This window comes from Vulpes vulpes, chromosome 7 (genome assembly GCF_048418805.1).
Source record: "Vulpes vulpes isolate BD-2025 chromosome 7, VulVul3, whole genome shotgun sequence".
Classification (NCBI taxonomy): Eukaryota; Metazoa; Chordata; class Mammalia; order Carnivora; family Canidae; genus Vulpes; species Vulpes vulpes.
The window spans coordinates 37087911-37110168 of record NC_132786.1 but is presented as its reverse complement, the minus strand read 5'-3'; the positions used below and the strand labels follow the sequence as shown (position 1 = coordinate 37110168).

The 22258-nt window shown below is 35.8% G+C and overlaps 1 protein-coding gene and 1 long non-coding RNA gene across 7 annotated transcripts in view; one reads left to right on the top strand and one right to left on the bottom strand.

Annotated features, from left to right (window-relative positions):
• Positions 1 to 22258, top strand: part of NRG1 (neuregulin 1) — a 1080326-nt gene that overhangs the window by 24307 nt on the left and 1033761 nt on the right. The window lies entirely within an intron of this gene.
• Positions 1 to 22258, bottom strand: part of LOC112916111 (uncharacterized) — an 81875-nt gene that overhangs the window by 6750 nt on the left and 52867 nt on the right. Inside the window, exon 2 of the long non-coding RNA XR_012002568.1 lies at positions 8353 to 8444. This is a non-coding gene — a long non-coding RNA (uncharacterized lncRNA). The remainder of the gene's footprint in view (positions 1 to 8352; positions 8445 to 22258) is intronic.

Below are 22258 nucleotides of genomic sequence, written 5' to 3'. Positions count from 1 at the left end.
TCTGTCCAAAGGACCTGGTCTGGGAGCATGAACTATTATGCACTCCCAGGATGGAAGTGAGATGGTTTTGGGGAGCGTGCAGAATCACTTAGAAAATTAGAAAATAAGCTGTGAATTTGGAAAGATGGGCCGGGGCTGCTCATAGTGGCAGGAGCAGAGACTGTATCTTACATAAAGAAGGAGCCATTGAAGGAGGTCCAGGCAAGGAGGGGATCATCCAAACTGTGCGTTAGAGATCTGTCACACAGAAGAGCTATGAAAGGAATGATTTCTGTAGACATGGCAAAAAGGGTCATTGAACTGGTAGCATTTCAAACTTGATTGCTTTTAGTCTCAGCCTGCATCTGAAAATCAGTTATTAAAATAGTCCGTTTGGGTTAAATCTGCCTTTTATCAGTCAATATAGAAAAGTATAGGCTTTCCTTTTTCTTTTTTAAACTTTTTAAACTCTTCTGGTTTTGTTTAGTTATGTTGTGTTCATCCTGGATGCATTAATGAAGTGGTGTGATATGACTCAGGGCTCCCATCTGTTTAATTTTACCAATTTGCTCCATTTTCAAATGAGTTTCCTTTGCCGCAGGGCAGCAGCAGGGCATGAACATGGCAGAAAAGGAATTTCGGGGACCCCTCTAGTGCCATCTCAGGCTCCCCCCCACCTCCAGTTATTTTCTTACCGTCTTTTTGCCATTTGGGAATCACAGCCACATTGTTTGCAATTAAAATATAGTTTTTAAATGTACCTCCTCCTGTGTTTTTATAGGAAGAGAGCCTCTTCTTCTAGAAAATAAAACACCATTGATTGAACCAAGAGCCCTTTGAAAGGGCTTTAATTACTGCATTAATTGCAAACTTCAGGACAAACCGGGGCGGTAGCAGCAGCTATGGGGCAGATTCCTGGGCTCCTTTAAAGAAAAGGTGAAAGCCTTTTGGTTTTAAGAAGCTGGAATTGAGTGAAGGAGGTGGGCAGGTGGGAGGCACTACTTTTCTTCAGGCTGTGAGCTTTGCAAGTTTTTTTTTTTTTTTTTAAATCACTTTCCTTTGCTAATTTGCATTTCTTGCGAAGTCTAATGACTCACTGCTCCAAGGCCTCTACATTTCCTACCTTGACATTGATTAGAGGAAAGTGGGGAGGTGATCTAAATTTTATAGATTAGAACTTCTCTGAAAAATGGTGGCTGGGAAAAAAATACTCGTGGGATAGCCCTTTAATATGGTAATCTTTGAAATGCTCACTTTTATTCTGAAGGAAAAAAAAGGCAAGTAATTTTCTTTTTTGGCAGAACACCCATTCAAGTGTTTCCTTCACATTCAGTTTCTTTGGTGGTTAGCTTTTGGGCAAATTACCACTGTGTGTGTCAGCTTGGGAACTACTGCAAGATTCTGTAAGTCCGTTTTTGTGACATATGACTTGGTGTCTGTCCCAAGGAATATAACTGATTAAGCACTGAGCTGGCTATATGGAATTGGATTCCATGCCATGGTGGTTCCCTCAGAATGATGAATGCTTGTGATAGGAAACCACCACGTGTGTCGTTTCTGGCAGGACTAGGAGCAGGTTTCAGATTCTACAACCTACCTGGCAGTCTCACATCATTTTTCAAATTTACAATATTTTAGCAGTTATTATGTGTCAAACACTAAAACCTTAGATATATTACTCATTCAGTCCTCAAACAACCCTATGGGGTTTGGGACTGTTAAAACTGACTGACCCTTTTTGGCAAACAGGGAAATTGAGCTTTAGTGAGTCCATGGTTGGAGAGAGGCTGTTGGGCTGGAGTGTTAACTTGTTCTAACCTGGTACTACAGAATGCCTCCATCTCATTTGGTGTCATTTGAATATTCATTGACAGTTGATTGTTACTCCAAAAGACTACCACCCTAACACATAAATATTGAATAGTCTTCAGGGAGCAAGAAGAGGCATTACAATATGAGAAAATACTCCATTCCCACATTTGAGGAGCTCCCAATCTATTATGGAAGACAGATAAGCCAATAGGGTGCTAGAGGGTGGAGCATCAGCCCCAGGCTTGGAACCTCACTCATCACTTCATTATTTTGACAAAGAATATAGTACTCGTATATGTTAAGCATTGTAGATGGGTAGAGGATGTTGTCCATTTTCAGTAGTTACAGCCTAATAGAGGTGGACAAGGAAACAGCACATTGCAGTTTGGTGTGATAATTGCTATGATTATGCCCAAGTGTCAGCAGGGGTACAGCATTTGTAAATGTACGAGGCACAGATCTGAGAGAGGTAATGGCCTGGTCAGGGAGCTGCATGGTGATTTACTATGTCTGGAGAACAGAGTACAGATGGAGAAGAGGGAGGACAGGAGGCTGCAGAGGTTGTCGGGAAGGGCTAGGAGTCATGGGCACTGTCTACTATCTAGAGACACTAGACAAGACAATGAGTACAGTACTGTGCCCAGCACTATGGTCTTAGGTCACCTTAACCGAAAAAGAGAAAAGAAGAACTGAAGAGTAACCTAAAATTAAGCAGTGATAGGATACTGCAAATTTCAGAAGATTGGAAATCACTGCTCTTATTTATAGCTTGTAGCTATTTTCTTACCAGAGACAGACTGTGAAGAAGAGGAGTCCAGATCCTGTATCTATTTCTAGGATATTGGTTCAGCAATGAGGATGTTGTTGGAAAAGAAAGGAAAAGGAGGGGGTTAAAAATTGATGTGCATAAAACTAATTTTTGATCCTTTTATTGAATGATCGCATTCGAAGATCATAATATGGAACCAGGAGACTTAGATAATTTACAGGTGGATATTTGAAATTTCTCTAAGCAAGTAATGAGAATATTACAAAGCAACCAGATTTTACACTTTTCAGAATTAAAAGGAATGGAGTAGAATTTGACAGTGGGTTGTGGAACCTCTTATTCTTGGATCATTGGTTTAGATAGATCCCAGATTGGCAGTAACTAAAAGTTATTTCAATTTTATGTCTGCTCAGTGGCTGAAATGAAGTGGGTTAATAGATGGGATTTTGCTTTTTGTGGAGGAATGCCCTAGTCACAGAAATCCCTAAAGCTAACTGGCCTTTCTTATATCTCCTTGGACATTTTTCTAGGATAAATAGGAAGAGAGGCACCTTCTTGACTCAATCTGGCTTCTTACTGTGTCAGAATGAACAGTGTAAAAAAAAAAAAAAAAGAATGAACAGTGTACCAAGAGTACTATTTAGAAGCATGAGTCTAATTTCAGCTTATTGTAAAATTGAGTGGATGAGAAAGTACTGTGTCCCCAGCTAAAATGAAATGATTAGGAAATTGTAGACCAGGTATTTGGAACTAAACACTAGAGAAAGGTGTGGGTAGATGTGGAGGCCTGACTTTCTGGCCTGTATCTCCAAAGCCGTTTTCCCTTTTGCCTGAACACTACATTGTCATAGTAGCTACGGACTGGAATCTCTTGTGAAAAACATTTGTTTTATATAACTTTATACAGATCCTGACAGAATGTGTGACATATAGGAGTTCAGTAATTGAATGAAAGAAAGAATGAATGAATGATATAATCAGCATAAATGATTTGGCTTGTGCTATATATAACTAAGCTACTACAGGGATGAGGAGTCTTGGCATAACATATGCATCACAAAAAGGAAAACTAGCCATCAGACTTAGAGAAATTCAGGACAAAGACATTTTTTCTGCATCTAGTCCATTTAATTTTTCTTACTGTTTTCCCTAAGTCAGCCTTCAGCCTTTTCTCTTAAAGCTCTATAGGTCATTGAAAAAATCTTTTGCATGATATTTTTAGGCTAAAAATTTACTAAATACAATCCATCCAGCACTGGGTCTATTCTTACTCACTAAAGCCACTATTGCTGTGTTCTGATTCCTTTTTCTAACCATTGTTTTGTTCACTGGCATGTTCTATCAAATCCCTGTCCAGTCCTCCTGAGCTTCTGGGTTGCAGGCCTTTCTTTTCATTCTTTTTACATTGCCCCAACCAACCTTTTCCCTTAAATCAAAAATCATTAGCATATGTTACATTGCCGTTACTTTATTTTAAAGTAGTTATTTCATTCAATTACATTATATGTATATTTGAAATCAGGAAGATCTCAAAAGGTGATAAGCCGGAAATGTGATTACTGGCAGAAATGTACTACTGAACAAGCTTAAGAACTATTTTATAGAAAATGGACCTTTTGGCAGGAGATGGGCAGATAAAAGCTCCCAGAATGTGGATTTTAAAGGAGTACCTCCCAACTTGGCATAAGTTACTTTTTGTTACTTGGTGTTAAGTTAGAAACTCCCTGGTTCTGGTAGGTGGTAATACCGGGTGGCATGGGAGGGAAGGGGGCAGTGAGGAAGAGGGTCCAGAATCTTACCTTTCAAACCTCAAATTAAAATGAAAGAAAGTTATTTTCTATTATGACTCTTTCCGTTGAACTTTTTCTGTGACTTTTGGGAGATGGGATGTTGTGGAAGCACAGTAACCTTTTTAGTGAGAAGGGATGACAGGTTACCAGGGATAAACATCAGATCAAAAACCGTTTTGTTTCTTGTTAAACATCTGTTTCCTCATACATTCAATTGTCAAAAAAAAAAAAAAATCAAGTGGGGGAAAGCAGACTTTTGAGTATCTGGCAACCTTACCAGGCAGAAGAGGATCATTATATGCATGGCTATTTTTAGGAAAATTTGTTAACAGATTAGTTTCTAAAAGATATATATGTATTTTAGGCTTCACTCTTTGTTTCTTTGTTTTGCTATTAATTTGCTAATATTTCTCCCATTAAAGATAGAACAGAAGCCAACACAGATCAAACTTCTGTCCTAACCAAGTAGACTTACAATTAATGACTTTACTGACTTAAGTTTTGTGAAACATTCTGTAGAATGCAGTGATGATATCATGAAAGGAGCCAAGGAAATAAAAAGATGCTGACATCCTTGAAGTAAAAATTTCATGAGATGGAGGAGTTAGTAGCCCACCATTCATTTTCCTAGAGATTAAAACCAGTGTCACTAGCAAAGAGCTATGTACCAGAATATGGCTTCTGGATTTGAAGAACAGTTCTCAATAGCAGAAAATAGAGTTGTTTTCAAGACATATGTTAGGTCTCTCACAATCTATCAGAAATAAAAAAGATAGCAGTATAGAAAGAGAAGAAGAGAAAAAAGATTGAGATTGTCAAAATGTTGCATATAAGAATGTATTGAATGTCACTAGTGTAAGAGGTCTTACTGTAATTACATTTTTAAAAATCTATTTGAATTTGCTCATCCTAAACTCTTTTCAGTTGTCAGTCTGGAAAATGTCTGCTATTTGGGTCTTTTTTCCTCCCTGTTAAATATCAGCACAATATCATTGACCAAAATTGGATAGTGTAGTAGCGAGAATGTTTTCTACCTCAGCAAGCCCACTATATCATTGATGTGGGAAGATTTTCTTTTTTTCTATTTCAACCATAAGGAAACATTAGACACCAGCCTTGTAGTAGACAAGCCATTAGATCAATATTCTAGGATCTAGAGAGTTTCGATATTGGCTTGCATTATTTACCCCATTTAAAAAATGACAAAATCACTAAACACAGATGGAATACAGATAGTTTTATTGAAGCTGCACATATGATTAAGGCTATGGACAAAAGGTTTCTGTGAAGTAACAATATGGACTGATTTAAGCATTTGGATTTCCAAGGTTCCGTATAAAAGCTATCTATGTCTGCTAGCTTGTGATTTAGGACTTATGCATAAGATAATTGAGATTGAGTTAATATAAAAAATGAATTGTCACGCTGGAGATATATGTCTTCAGAACAAATGATAACTTAATGCTAGTGATTTGTGATAAAGCCAATTTCTCTTTTGGTCAAATAACCTATGTATTTTCCACAAAAAATGTAGATTTTGGAAAACGTAATAATTAAACTGAACATACCAACAAGTGAAAATAATTTATATATAAGATGACTCATTTAGTTGCTACCTTCGGGTAATGAGGTGCTCTGAATTAATTTTCCTGAGAGCAGAGACATATCTCATTAAATGATTAAACATTTTTATCTTCATCAATCTTTGAAGAAAATATTTCCAAGGTACGTTATAAATTCCTCTGTGTCAGTAAATATGCTTGATAATTTATAGGACTAGAGTCATAGTTTTTTTTAAAAAAACTGAGTTTGAAGAAATATTTGGGGATCTTGGAATATGATGTTACCTTATTGGTCCAAAATGTTCTAATCTACAAAATATGAGGTTTGGATTAGTCTTTGATAAGGATTCCATCTCAAATATTCCCTAAGCCTAAGTCTCTTAGGGTTTGAATTTTAGTGTGTACAAGAATTACATAGGGTGTTTGTAAAAAATGCAGATACTCAGGCATCATTCCTGGAGGGTTCTTACTCAGTAGGTTGGGAATGAGGCAAGAGAGTCTCTGTCAGAAATACGCACCTGTGGCCCTTCTGATGATCTCGTTTGGAGAAACACTGATTCTCTTTCTAGTATTGTATAGCAGCTGCCCTGACCATTGTTGGCCACAGGGTCTTGGAAAAATCATTGTGCTCTGCCATCAGTGGTGTTGAGTTGTGAGAGGTTGGTCAGACTCAGATGATTGTGTTTTGATAGTGTTTGATTCTGATTTTTTACTCAGTACTAATTGTCATTTCCTAAATGTTAGCTGCTGAGGGAAACCAGATAATTAAGCTTATTAAATCGGTGCTCTGTTTTTATACATATAATAGGTCATGAAGTTCTAATCTCAAGCCTGGGAGAAGTTGGGCAGAGAACTTCCCATTTCTTCCTATAGTCTAAGGTACATACATTTACCAATGGCCATCTCCCTGTTGGGAGATGTTTTATTCTTTGTACTCCTTGTCATCCTAAGAATCAAGTTTTCTAGTAGTGTGACACCAGTATAAGTGGGATATTATTGTATAAATACATTAACATTTCCTTTTTAAAATATATTTTATTTATGTATTCAAGAGAGACACACACAGAGGCAGAGACACAGGCAGAGGGAAAAGCAGGGTCCACTCAGGAAGCCCACTGTGGGACTCGATCCTGGGACACCAGATCACACCCTGAGCCAAAAGCAGACGCTCAACTGCTGAGCCACCTAGGCATCCCACATTAACATTTCCTAATGGGATTTGTAGTCAGGGCTGTCCATGTGTTCTTTTTAAAAAATGCTTTAATTTTTAAATGGTTTTAGTGAGATAGAATTCATATACTATAAAATTCATCCTTTTAAGGTATAGTTTAATGATTTTTAGTAAAATCTGTGTAATTTGTAGAGTTTAGTAAAATTAGAGTTGTGTGGAACTATTACATTATCTAATTTTAATCATCCCGAAAAAGAAATGTGCCTATTTGCATTTACTTCCATTCTCATCCCCAGATCCATTCAACCAATAGTTTGTTTACTTTTTATCTCTATAGATTTCTAGACATTTCATATAAATGGGATCATATGGTTTATGGTCTTTTGTGTCTGGCTTCTTTCACTTAGCATAATGTTTTTGAGGTTCATCCATGTAGTAGTATGTATCCTAGTCAGAATATTTTTTTGTATTGGATGGATTGCATTTTATTTATTCACTTACCAGTTGATGAACATTTGGCTTGTTTCCACTTTTTGGCTATTCTGGCTAATGCATGCAAATAGTTTTAATTTTACTTAGGTAGTTTCCTAGGAATAGAATTTCTGGGTCAAGTGGTAAATCTATGTTTCAAAGTAGCAGTTTCAAATTTTAGTTTTACCAGCAGTGCACAAGTGCTCTTGTTCCTCCTCATCCTTGCCAACACTTGTCATTATTGGATACAGGCCCTTTATTGATTATATGACTTTCAAATATTTTCTCCTAGTTAGTTGCTCTCTTTCTACTCTTTTAATGGCATCTTTTGAAATGCATGTTTTTATTTTGGTAAAGCCTGACTTACCAGTTTTTATCACTATACTTTTTGTGTTGGGTTAGGCAAAGATTTCTTAGATATAACTTCCATGGCTTCTTGAGGCTTACCTAAAATCTTGTAGGCTTTGTTTAGTATGAAATGACTGGGGTACCTAGTATTTAGTGCCTTATTTAAACAGATGAACTATTAATATTACAGTTTGTGACCTAAATCTACTCTACTGAAAATATATCAACAATTGTCCTAAAGTCTTAGACTTCAGATAAATGAGTCCAACCAAAGCCTTGGTGGACTCATCCACCATTCATGCCATAGCCATATCCTCCTTAGCATAATTTCCTCCTCTTAGTCTCTGCCATCAGCAGATGAAGGGGAATGTGGGTCTTTAACATATTTTGTTGTGCTCCAAGGTAACACTGTGCCCTCCTTACTCGATTTCCAGAGGAAAGGAAACTTACCTGAAGCTCCACAACTGTGGGAACACAGACTATCTTTTGCAGGTTTCAGAGGATGATGTCCTGACAGCAGCTCTCATTCAGTTAAGTCTTCACTAAAAGAGAGAAAATACTGCTTTAGAGTTTCATCATAGGAACTTGCTGTTTGCAGTCTCTGTAGGTAGAGATCTAGTCTCCTTGTGGGCTGATAAACTTCATACTTCTCAGTCTTCTATCTTTGTCTAAAATGCTGAACAGTGTGTATGCTCTTGTTCTAGATTTTTCTCATTGTCTTCAGACTTGAACATTGAGAAATATTATCAAGTCCTACTTCAGGAATGCCTGATGTCTTTTTTGTCTCAGGAATCTAGAAGACCTCTCTTGTTCAAAGTAATACTGAGCATCAATATACATCATAAATCTAAATACAATGCACATTTAGTAACTGCTTTTGTAAAGCCTATTATTCTCTAAAACAGGAATAACACCTTACAATTGAAAAAGTGAGTTAAGTGAACCAAATGCTTTCATAGGTATGATCACATTTGATCCTTGTACCTCTGTGAGGAATTATTCTTTTTTCATGGATGAAGAAAATAACTTGTCAGAAGTCATTTATTCCCAAATAGAGGACTTCTGACACCAAATTTGATAACTTTTATGTAGCACCATGCTTTCTCCCCAAAGTAACACATTGAATTTTTATAATTTTAAGAAAATTAGATATGTCATATCACATTAGACCTATAGCTAACCTACAAGCAGTCATTTATATTTTGACTGAAGTCCAGACAATGATATATTCACTTTTTAGGGCTTATTTCTTTCTCAGGCTTGCATTTCTGACTATAATGGATGAAATGTCTTATTTCCTGTTAAAGGAATTCCAGGCATTGGATTGTAAACGGGAGAGATTTGTAGTGGGTTTGGGGGGCGAGGTAGGTTCCTGAACATGGGAACATCTTTTTGCCTCTAAATTTATACCTTGTTCAAAGTTTGAATATTTCTAGGTTCCTTGAGTTCCAGAGAAGACTCTTTGCCCACCAAGTGAGAAAAAGGCTCAAGAACATTTTCATGTGATTTTAGCTTGCTCTCAATTACTGGTTGGTTTGTTTCTTTCTTCCTTAATGGTATGACAGCTTTCTCCACCAAGATTTTTTTCTTTTTCCAGGAGCCTTCCTTACTGTGATCTCTTTCTTCCTCTGCTTTACCACCTGTGGCTTAGGCCATTTGGTATAGGACAGTGGTTCACAGGGTGTGGTCCCTCAAGCAAGAACATCAGCTTGTTAGAAATAAAAATTCAAGACCCACAAAATCTACTTAATTAGAAATTCTGGGGGATTGTGCCCAGCAATTTGTGTTTGACACATCTTCCAGGGGCCTCTAATGCATCATAGTAGTTAAGGGTAAAGCTTCTTGGGTCAGTGGCCAGATTTAGAATTTTAGCTTTACCATTTAGCAGCTACTATTATTCCACCTACATACCTAAATGATCTTTGGGGAAGTCACTTTCCTCTCTAAGCTTTAATTGTATAGTCTGTAAACTGGTGGAATGAAATGATAATTACTTCTGTAGGAAGTTGTAAAGACTAAATAAAGTTATGCATATAAAGTGCCTCATGTAGTGTCTGACACAAGATAAGCATCTTTGAATGGGAGCTGTCCTGGTTGGTACTGGCTCTGGCAGTTGTTGTTACCAGGATTGTGCTAGATAACCCTCACTTGTTTCTGGCAGCTTGACATTTTGCTACTTATTTCTAAACCTGAAAATTTGCTGTGTACTCCATTTTCAATATTATGAAAACGAGACAAGTTTTCACATTAAAATCCCTAGATGAACTATATTTGAAATTTTGCTCATGTCTGCCTTTTGTTTTCTGCCACCAAGACAGTTTCCTATCTGGGACAGAATCTTTCTTTTGGTAGTAGTTTAATATTTCAAGTCTTTGTTTTTAGAGTGTGGTTCAAGACCTGTTGAAAGTCTAAGTAAACATGATTTCGTTCCTCACTTTATCACTCCTTCAAAAAAATTTCAGGTGTTTTATATCTAGATTCTCTTATGGAATCTACCTTTATAGATATAGACTCTACAAATTCTATAGCTATTGTTATGCCTTTTCTTACAATAGATTATTCTTGGTTCTGTGTCCAAATCTATTAGAAATTCCATTGGGGCGCCTGGGTGGCTCGGTTGGTTGAGCATCTGACAATTGAGTTTTGACTCTGGTCATGACTCGGGGTCCTGGGATTGAGCCTCACATTGTGCTCTGTGCTCAGCATGGAGTCTGCTGCAGAATCTCTCTCTTTTTCTGCTTCTTCCCCTGCTTGTCCGTATTTCTCTCTCTCTCTCTCTCTCAAATAAATAAATAAATAAATAAATAAATAAATAAATAAATACATACCTTTAAAAAATTCCATCAACATATTCTATACTTTGAACAAATCCATGCTGAATTTTAGTTTATTAGATCTTTGTAGGAGCCAATTCTTGGGCTAGCTACTTAATTTTGCCTACAAATTGCAGTTGTCTTCAAAATCATCCAGAGATCTGGTTGGATACCATTCCATCCTGGTGATTTATTTTCTTTTTGTTTATCAGTTAGGTTTAGAACATCCTGTGCATTTATCTTTCTTGGATTTAGCATATTTGGACTACTTATTTCAGTTATTTTTTTGGATATTTGTATCCAAATAGCCTCTTCAGTAAAATGTGTCAGAATTTTTATTTATTCTCTTTTGTACCTTTTATTCATCCACATACTCAGATTTGTAAGTCCAACTGATTCTTCCCCTGGCTTTCTGCCAATAATAAATTAAAAGAAAAAAACCCCTCAGCAACCAGAAAATCCTTTTAACTTTTTTTCAAAGCATTCCTTAAAGTCTTCAAAGTATTTTATGAATTTCATCTGACCTGCCTTCCTTAGGGCAGCATTTCACTAACAGTGTTTTGTTTTTCCTTGAAAGGAAGGGTTCCATGGTCTAGCTGACATGGGAAAGGTCACATATTTTTGCACACCTATTGTATGTCCCCTATACCTTACCCCTGAAAATGGTTTAGTAATTCATAATTCATTGTGATATATTTAAAGACTCTGAGATATCCTGCATACAGGAACCAGATCAATTTTATGTGACCTATTTTTTTTCTCCCCACATAAACACCTGCTATCCCACAAACTGTGTTCCATAGAACACTTTTGAGACTTTTGAATTTAGGAGTTTCCTTATTCTCTTTTGGCCAATCTTTACATTTTTAGATGTACTTCTTTTTTCTTCTTTTTCTACTTATTTCTTTTCTAGTTAGAAGTGCTGAGTCTTTTCTTCTTTCGTATTCTTAACATTAACTTGAAAATTTTGTGCTTATGGTTAGCTTAAACTTTCTAGAAAACGAATTTGAAACTATTTCTTTTTTTGCAGCAGTCTCTTGAATGATTGCCTTGTTGTTTTCATGTTTCTTTAGAGTGTTAGTACTGGATTGGGTCCGATAATTGATAGGGAACCCTTATAATGAGTTTTAGGTCTCATACTTGTGAATATTTTTTCCTTATTTATACTTTTCCCGTCTCTTGTTTTGACAGGTTCGTGTGTCTCTAATTGAACTTTTCTAATGACATTTACTTTGAACAAAAGGATAATTTATTACTTACATTTCTTTTTTGAAATGGTTATTTTAGTATTTTTTAACATGAATACTGTTTTATTACTAATGATGATTTATAATGTTTTTAAGCTGTTAATAGTTCATGCATGATTTTTAAGCTTCATTGCTTATGATAGGGAATAAATAACTAAAATAGTATACTAACATTTTCTTTGTTAATTAACCTAGTTGGAGTAAAATTATACTAGAACTTTATATTGCCTCACTTATTATACTTATTCCATACTGTCTTTGCATTTGCTCTTTCTTCTCCTTGAAGGTTGTCAATGTCCTCTTCTCAGTGAGATGCATTTTTACCACTAGAATTAAAATTGCGGTCCCCCCTCATACCTACTCTACTTCTGTACTTCATTTTCATCCCTTCTCCTGATCAATATGTAATAACATGCTGTGCATTTTATTTATTCATTGTGTTTGTTCTCTAATAGAAGATAAGCTCCCTGGGAGCAAGTGTTTTCATCTGTTTTGTTACTGCTTTATCTCTACTGTCTGAAACAGCGTGACACATTATAGATGCTTAACACATTTTTATTAAATGAAAATACAATATCAGTATATCAGTAGATATCTCAGTAGATATCATATTTTATGGAATGCCCTTTCTATATCCATGATACAAAATCAACAAACTATGATTAGAAGGTATAAACATTCAGCAAACATATTTTAATTTTAAGTTTTTATTTTAATTCCAGTTAGTTAATGTACAGTGTTACATTAGTTTCAAGTGTATAGTATAGTGAGCAAACATAATATTTAATGGTGAAAAATTGAAATCCTTCCTTTTTAATACTGGGAACAAGATATTCTCAATCAACAAGACTATTTCTATGCAGAATTTACATAAGGAAGTTCTAACTAAAATAATGCAGGAAGGAAAAGAAAGAATTCATAGCATTATTTCTTCCTCTCCAGTTCAATCACTAGTCATTGAGGTTATTTTGTCCATGTAGAAAAACTGAAAGACTCTATAGGTAAAGTATTAGAATGAATAAAAGAGGTGAGCAAGTCTGCTGCAAACAAAGTCAATATATAAAATCATTGTATTTTTATACTCTGCTATAACTATTAAGAAAAGGCAATGGAATACCTCTAGTAGTATTATCATAAATATAAAGTGCCTAGAAACAACTAACAAAAATAGGTAACATCTGTATGGAGAAAATTATAGAACAAAGACACTTAACCTAAATGAAGGGAGAAATAAATATTTTTGAATAAAAAATTTCAATCCATAGATGATGTGAATCTCCCCAAATTGAGAAATTTTCTGAAACTAAAATCAAAATCCCTTTACCTCCCTCCCCAACATGTAACATGTAAATTTAATTCCTACCTGCAAATGGACCAGATATTAAGTCTCACTATCATAAAACTATAAAGTGAGTCAGTATAGTACTGAGAAGACACAGGAAAATAGATAATTGGAAGAGAATAGAGAATCCAGGAGCACCCCCTGGAAACTTTATAAACAGTTAGCTCTGAGATAAGTGGAAAAAAGAATTATCAATCAATGGTACTGTGACAATTGATTATATATTTGGAGAAAATATGGACACCACTTCCTATCATGCATTAAATAATCAATTCAGGTTGTATAAGGCAAAATTAAAAGTTGTTAGAAAAAAATATATGGGGAAATATATTTTATAACCCCCAGGTAAGGAAGAATTAAAAAAAATACAGTAAGCATCAGCCATGAAGGGAAAGAGTTAGTTTTACTATGTCAATACACTGATTGTCAAAGGACTTAAGTAAAAAAAAAAAACAAAAAAAACCCCAAACCACCACAATCTGAGAGGAGTTATGCTTACCTTTATTCAGTAATATATACATAAGAATGAAGAACAAGTCTATGTTAAAAAGACCAACAACCCCTAAACACAATAGGCAAAGGACCTGAACCAGTACCTTGAAAAAGAGAAAGCACAAATGGCCAAAAGATCTTAGGAAAAGATATCCAATCTCATTAGTAATCAAGGAAGCTTAAATTTAAACCACTATGACATACCAGACATACCATTTCTTAGCATTGTAGAAAAACTGACATCAGCAATAACAGGAGCTGCAGTTTAGGGACTCATAGAATGATGGAGAGAAATTAAGTCTTTACTTAATTTTTTTCTCTTTCTTTTTTTTAAATTTAAATTAAATTTTTTTTATTGGAGTTCAATTTGCCAACATTTAGCATAACACCCAGTGCTCATCCCGCCAAGTGCCCCCCTCAATGCCCATCACCCAGTCACCCCAACCCCCCACCCACCTCCCTTTCCACTATCCCTTGTTCATTTCCTAGAGTTAGGTGTCTCTCATGTTTTGTCACCCTCACTGATATTTTCATTCATTTTCTCTCCTTTCCCCTTTATTTCCTTTTACTATTTTTTATATTCCCCAAATTAATGAGACCATGTTTGTCCTTCTCGGATTGACTTATTTCACTCAGTATAATACCCTCCAGTTCCATCCATGTCAAAGCAAATTTCTTCGATGAGAGATTAAGTCTTTAAAACCATTTTGGGGGACAGCCTGGGTGGCTCAGCGGTTTAGCACCACCTTCGGCCCAGGGCATGATCCTGGAGATCGAGTCCCACATCGGGCTCCCTGAATGGAGCCTGCTTCTGCCTGTCTCTCTCTCTCTCTCTCTCTCTCTCTCTCTCTTTTTCTGTGTGTGTGTGTGTGTGTCTCATGAATAAATAAATAAAATCTTAACAAACCAGTTTGGAAAACACTTGGGCTTTATTTTATCAAGTGTAAGATACCAATTCTACTCCTAGGTACATACTCTGGAGAGAGGCTTATACATGTAACCAGATAACCATAATATTTATAAAATAATTGTTTAGAAAATTTTCAAGTAGATTTTATTTGCTCAACATATTCAACTATATTGAGGCATAACTGACAAAGTTGTAAGATACTTAAAATGTACATTGTGCTGATTTGGTACATGTATAAATTGTGAAAAGGATTCCTCTCATCTAGCTAATTAACCTATCCAATAAGACATTTTAAGATGAAGTGTAGGAATATCTGAACTTACCTCTCCCCATGAACACAACAAATCTACGGCTTCAAATGGAATAATTTCTTCTGAAAAAGTCCTGAAAACTAGATTAGCAGCACCTTCACAGCAAAAGATAAAAGGGAAACATCAAGATGGGTAAGAGAGAGAGTTATGCTTTTACCAAAAACCCCAGTCCAGACATAGCCAACCACAATCAGGAGGGGTCTCAAAAAATATGGAACTTTTCTCTGAAGTTCAAGAGGTTTATGCCCCAACCTCAGGTATCCAACCTTTGGGTTATGAACTGGAGAGATAAGCCCCCAGAACGTAAAGTCAATGGAGATTATATCCAGGACAACTGTAGAACTGTGGAGAACGGAGAACCTACCTTTTAAGATCTCATGTATAGACTAGTGTACCTCAGACCAGTGCAAAAGCAGCAATTTGAAAAATGTTTAGACTATATATGAAGGAGATCTATTTACCAATCTCAAAGTGACTGCCCAAGAGGCAGAAACGTGTTGGGACTCTCTCCAGGGACAGAAGTGCTCTGGCATCTGCCATATTTGTAACCTCACACTGCCAGGCTAATGCCAGCATTGGCAGATGCCATTGTAGCAATCTCCCTTCAGCCTGCTAGCACAGGCAGGCACACTCTGCCCCACTGGCATCATAGCTATGCCATAGCCAGTTGGACAAGAATGCTGCCCCACCTTGTACCATAGCTGGCCAGGTGTGTGCCCTGTTCCCCACCCAAGGTGGAGCCATGTCACTCTGGGCAAGCATCCTGAACATCTGCATCACAGCTGTGGCTTGCCACAGTTGGCAGGCCTAGAACCCCTCACCCCTACCCCGGATGCCCTTGGAGTACCTGGCTGTGGTGGCCATGAAGGATTATATTTCTGGGTCCCAAAAGCCCCCTCCTTCAAGCCTGGGTGAGTTAGCTATTTTGCCTAATACAGACACAATTAGGCAAAATGAGACAGAGGGACAAAAGCTCAGAAAAAAAAAAACCTTAATGAAATATAAGTAATCTACCTTAAAAAGAGCTCAAAGTAATGGTCATAAAGATGCTCACTGAACTAGGAAGAAGAATGGATAAACACAGTGAGAAATCTAACAAAGAGATAGAAAATATAAGAAAGTACCAAACAGAAGTTCTGGAACCGAAGAATGCAATATCTGAACTGAAAAATATAGCAAGGTTCAATGACTGGATGGAGCAGAAGAATGGATCAGTGAGTTGGAATAAAGGAATGGAACTTGCCCATACAATGCAGCAAAAAGAAAAAAAAATTGAAAAAAATGAAGATACCTTAAGGGACATATAAGACAATATCAAATGGAATAAATATTGTGTTGTAGGGGTCCAAGAAGGTAAAAGGAGAGAGAAAGGGGTAGAAAAACACATTCAAAGGATTTGAAGAAATCCTTCCCTGATCTGGGGAAGAAAATACATTCATGTATGAGAATCCCAGAGAATTAAAAACGATGAACCCAAAGAGAGAGAGTACTAAGGCACATTATAATTAAAATGTCAAGAGTTAAGGTAAAGAATCTTAAAATCAGCAAGAAAAAACAACTGTATGTACAAGGGAAACCACAGAAGGCCACCAGCAGATTTTTCAGCAGAAACTGCAGTCCTGAAGGGAGTGGCATGATGTATTATAAGTACTGAAGAAAAACCCAAAAAGTTCCAACCAAGAATACTCTACCCCATAAGGTTATTGTTGAGAATAGAGAAAATAGAAGGAAAAAGGGTTTTCCAGATAAGCAAAAGGTAAAAGGAGCTTATCACCACTAAACTGACCTAATAAAACACCTTAAAGGGACTTCTTTAACCTGGAAAGTAATGACTCTAATTAATGACAAAATATATGAAAGGAAAAATCTCACTGGAAAAGGTAAGTATGTAGTAAGGTGGTAGATTAATCATTTATAAAGCTAATATAAAGGTCAAAAGGCAAAATAGTAAAATTAAACTATAATAAGAGATACATAAAAACAAAATTTGACATCAAAAACAAAATGTATGTGGGGGTGGTGGTGGTAAAAGTGTAGCAGTTTAGAATGTATTCAAATTTGAGTTATCACCTTAAAATAGACTATTGTATATGTAAGATGTATACATGCACTTCACAGTAACTACAAAGTAAAAACCTTATAGTAAATGTAGAAAATAAGAAAGGAATTTAAGGGGATCCCTGGGTGGCTCAGCGGTTTAGTGCCTGCCTTTGGCCCAGGGCGCGATCCTGGAGTCCCGGGATTGAGTCCCACGTCAGGCTGCCTGCATGGAGCCTGCTTCACCCTCTGCCTGTGTCTCTGCCTCTCTCTCTCTCTCTCTCTCTATGTCTATCATGAATAATTAAAAAATTAAAAAAAAAAGGAATTTAAGCATAACACCAAAGATTATCAAACCATAAGGAAAGAGAGTGACAGAAGAAGAAACAGAGAAGAACTATGTAAAACAGCTAGAAAACAATTACCAAAATGGCAATATGTATGTATCTATCAATGATTACTTTGTAAGTGGACTAAATTCTTTAAAAGACAGAGTGGCTGAATAGATTGATGACGACAACAACAACAACAAAAGACTATATGCGGCCTAAAAGACTCACTTCAGAAATAAGAACACATACAAAATGAAGGGATTGTAAAGTTAAGTGGAGGAAAAGAGACTCCATGCATATGAAAATGAAAAGATGAACGGTATAGTTGTATTCATTTCAGATGAAATACTTTTTAAAAAAGGTTTTATTTATTTGACAGAGAGAGAGAGTGAGCACGAAAGCACAAGCAGGCAGAGGGAAATGGAGAAACAGGCTCCCTACTGAGCAGAGAGCCTGACGGTAGGGCTTGATCCTAGGAACCGGGGAACATGACCTGGGCAGAAAGCAGATGCTTAACCAACTGAGCCACCCAGATGCTCCAGTGAAGTAGACTTAAGACAAAGACTGTAATAAAAGAGAAGGGCATTATTGAATGATAAAAGGGTCCATTGAGTAAGAAGATAGAACATTTATAAATGCATATGCACCAACATAGGAACATCAAAACATATAAAGTGAATATTAACAGATCTAAAGGGAGAAATTAACAGCAATACAATGATAGTAGGGGACTTTTAACACCCCACTTACATCATTGGATAGACAATCCAAATGAAAATCAGTAAGAATTTCAGCCTTAACCCATTAGACCAGATGGATTTAATATATTCAAAACATTCCAGCCAAAAGAAGCAGAATACACATTCTTGTCAAGTGCACATGGAATTTTCTCAAGGATAGATCACGTTAGGCCACAAAACAAGTCTCAATGAATTCAAGAAGATTGAATTCGTATCAAGTATCTTTTCCTACCACAATAGTATGAAACTAGAAATCAACTACAAAAATCCCCCCAGAAAAGCCACAGAAATATGGAAATTGAACAATATATTACTAAAAAAATCAAAGGGTCATTGAAGAAATAAAAGGAGAAATCAAAATATATAGAGAGACAAATGAAAACAAATGATATGGACTGCAGCAAAAGCAGTTACAAGAGAGAAGTTCAGAGCAATAGAAGCCTACCTCAAGAAATAAGAATTCTCTTAAATAAGAAAAGCTAACTCTACACCAAAAGAATTAGAAAAAAGAAAAAAATGAAACCCAAAATTAGTAGAAAAGTTAATAATAAAGATTGGAGTAGAAGTAAATGAAATAGAAACTAGAAAGAATAGAAAAGATCAATATAACCAAGAACAGGTTTTTGAAAAGATAAACAGAATAGACAAACCTTTGGTTTTGAAAAGATAAACAGAATAGACAAACCTTTCACCAAGAAAAAAAGGGTTCAAATAAATAAAAATTAGAAATGAAACAAACTTATAACTGACACTAGAGAAACAAAGGCTTGCAAGATATTACTATGAACAATTATACACCAACAAATCGGACAACCTAGAAGAAATAAATTCAATCTTCTAAGACTGAATCATGAGCCAATAGGAAATCAGAGTAGGCTGATTACTGATTTATTCTCTGCACTAGGAATCAAAAACCTCTCAACAAACAAAATTCCAGGACAGATGGCTTCATTGGCGAATTTTATCAAACATTCAAAGAAGATTTAATACCTATCCTTCTCAAACTTAAAAAAAAAATTAGAAGAGGAGTGAAAGCTTCTAAACTCATGAGCCCAGCATCACACTGATAATAAAACCAGACAATGACATTACAAGAAAAGAAAATTACAGGCCTATTGCCCTGATGAACATAGATGGAAAAATCTTCAATAAAATATTAGCCAGCTGAATTCAATACATTAAAAGGATCGTGCATCATGATCAAATGGATTTTATTCCAGGCTTACAAGGATGATTCAACATCTACAAATCAATCAATGTGATAAACATACATATAAACAAGATGAAAGCCAAACATCACTTCAATAGATGCAGAAAAAGGCATTTGATAAAATTTAACATCTGTTTATAAGACCTCTTAACAAAGTGAATATAGAAGGAATATACCTAAATATACTAAAGACCATATATGACAAACACACAGGTAACATCATCTTCAGTGGTGAAAAATTAAAGCTTTTCTTCCATGATTGGAAACAAGACAAGGATGCCCACTATCCCACCTTTATTCAACATAGTATTGGAAGTTTTGAGCACAGCAGTTGGGCAAGAAAAAGAAATAAAGGAATTAAATTGGAAAGGAAGAAGTAAAACTATCAGTTTTTGCAGATGACATGAAACTATGTGTAGAAAAACCTAAAGACTCTAGCAAAACCTGTTAGAGCTAATAATTTAGTAAAGTTTCAGGATAAAAATTAATATTCAGAAATATATTATTTCTATATACAAATAATGAACTATCGTAAAGAGAAAGCAGAAAACAATCCCCTTCACAACTGCATCATAAAAAGTGAAATACCTAGGAATGAATTTAACCCAAAGGTGAAAAGACCTGGACACTGAAAAGTATAAAACATTGATGAAAGAAAAGGAAGATGACATAAATAAATGAAAAGATATTACATGTTTATAAATCTATACTACCCCCGCCCAAAAGTACAGATTCAATGCAATTGCTATCAAAATTCCAGTGACAGTTTGCAAAGAAATAGAAAAAAAATCCCAAAATTCTTATGGAACCACAAAAGGCCGTGAATAGCTAAAGCAATCTTGAAAAAGAAGAGCAAAACTGAAGGCTTCATGCTCTCTGATTTCTATATTATAAAAATAGTTACTACAACTATATGCTATTGGCATAAAAACAGAACACCTACATCAATGGAACAGAATTACAGGTGCCAGAAGTAAACCACATTTATATGCTCAATTAATTTACCACAAAGGTGGCAAGACTATAAAATGGGGAAATCTCTTTAATAAATGATGTTAGGAAAACTGAGCAGATATAGGCAAAAGAATGAAATGGGACCATTATCTTTTACTATATATAAAAATTAACTCAAAGTAGAGTAAAGATTTGACTATAAAGCCAGAAACTTTAAAACAACTCCTGGAAGAAAACATGTGGTAAGCAATTCGACATCAGTCTTAGCATTGTTTTTTGAATATGACTCCAAAGGCAAGGGCAGCAAATGAAAAATAAACTATTGGGACTACATTAAAGTAAAAAGCTGCTTCTTAGTGAAGGAAGCCATCAACAAAGTAAAAAGACCACTACTGAATGGGAGAAGGTATTTGCATATTATATATCTGATAAAGGGTTAATATTCAAAATGTATAAAGAACTTCTACAACTCAATAGCCAGAAACTTTCAATTAAAAAGTGATCAGCACAGCAATGTCCACAATAGCCAGACTGTGGAAGGAACCTCAGTGTCCATCGAAAGATGAAAGGATAAAGATGTGGTTTATGTATACAATGGACTATTACTCAGCCATTAGAAAGACAAATACCCACCATTTGCTTCAACGTGGATGGAACTGGAGGGTATTATGCTGAGTGAAATGAGTCAATCGGAGAATGACAAACATTATATGTTCTCATTCATTTGGGGAATATAAATAATAGTGAAAGGGAATAGAAGGGAAGGGAGAAGAAATGGGTAGGAAATATCAGAAAGGGAGACAGAACAAAAAGACTCCTAACTCTGGGAAACGAACTAGCGGTGGTGGAAGGGGAGGAGGGCAGGCGGTGGGGGTGAATGGTGACGGGCACTGAGGGGGGCACTTGACGGGATGAGCACTGGGTGTTATTCTGTATGTTGGCAAATTGAACACCAATAAAAAATAAATTTATTATTAAAAACAAGTGATCAGCAGATCTCAATAGGCATTTTTCTAACAAAGACCTACAGATGGCCAGCAGGCACATGAAAAGATGCTCAATATCACATCATCAAGGAAATGCAAATCAAAACCACAATGAGATATTGTTTCACACATAACAGAATGGCTATTATCAAGGAGATAAGAAATAACAAATGTTGGCAAGGATGGGAGAAAAGGGAACCCTTGTGCTCCATTGTTGGGAATGTAAATTTATGCAACTACTATGGAAAACAGAGTTTTCTCAAAAATTAAAAATAGAACTGTATGATTCAGTAATTCCACTTTTAGATATCACTTTTAGAAACAAAAACAAATTAAAAAAGATACATGCATCTTTGTTTACTTCAATATCACTTATAATAGCCAAGATATGGAAACAACCTAAGTGTCCATTGATAGATGAATGGGTAAAGAAAATTTGCATTTTATATAAATAAATGTGTATATATGTAAATATATATATGCACACTCATACATACACACAGTGAAATACTACTCAGCAATAAAGAAGAATGATAGCTTGCTATTTGTGATAGCATAGATGGACCCAAGAGAATATTATGCTAGGTGAAAAAGACAAGGACTATACGATTTCACTTATAAGTGAAATCTAAAAGAACAAAACAAAATCCAGACTTATAGATACAGAGAACAGAGTGGTGGTTGCCAGAGGGGAGGAGGGTTGGTGGGAAAAATGGGTGAAGGAGGTTAAGGGGTACAAACTTGCAGTCTTGGGATTGTAATGTACAGCATGGTGAGTACTGTCTATTGTATTAACTTTGTGTGATAGATGGTAACTAGACTTAACTATAGTTACTATAGTTACTATTTTATACATTAGAGCTGAAAGTTTATAGACCTCAGTTTTAGAGCAGTTTTAGGTTCACAGCTAAATTGAGAGTTTGCAGGTAACTGCCAGTCCCCACTAGGTACAGCCTCCTTTATGATCAACATCCCTCACAAG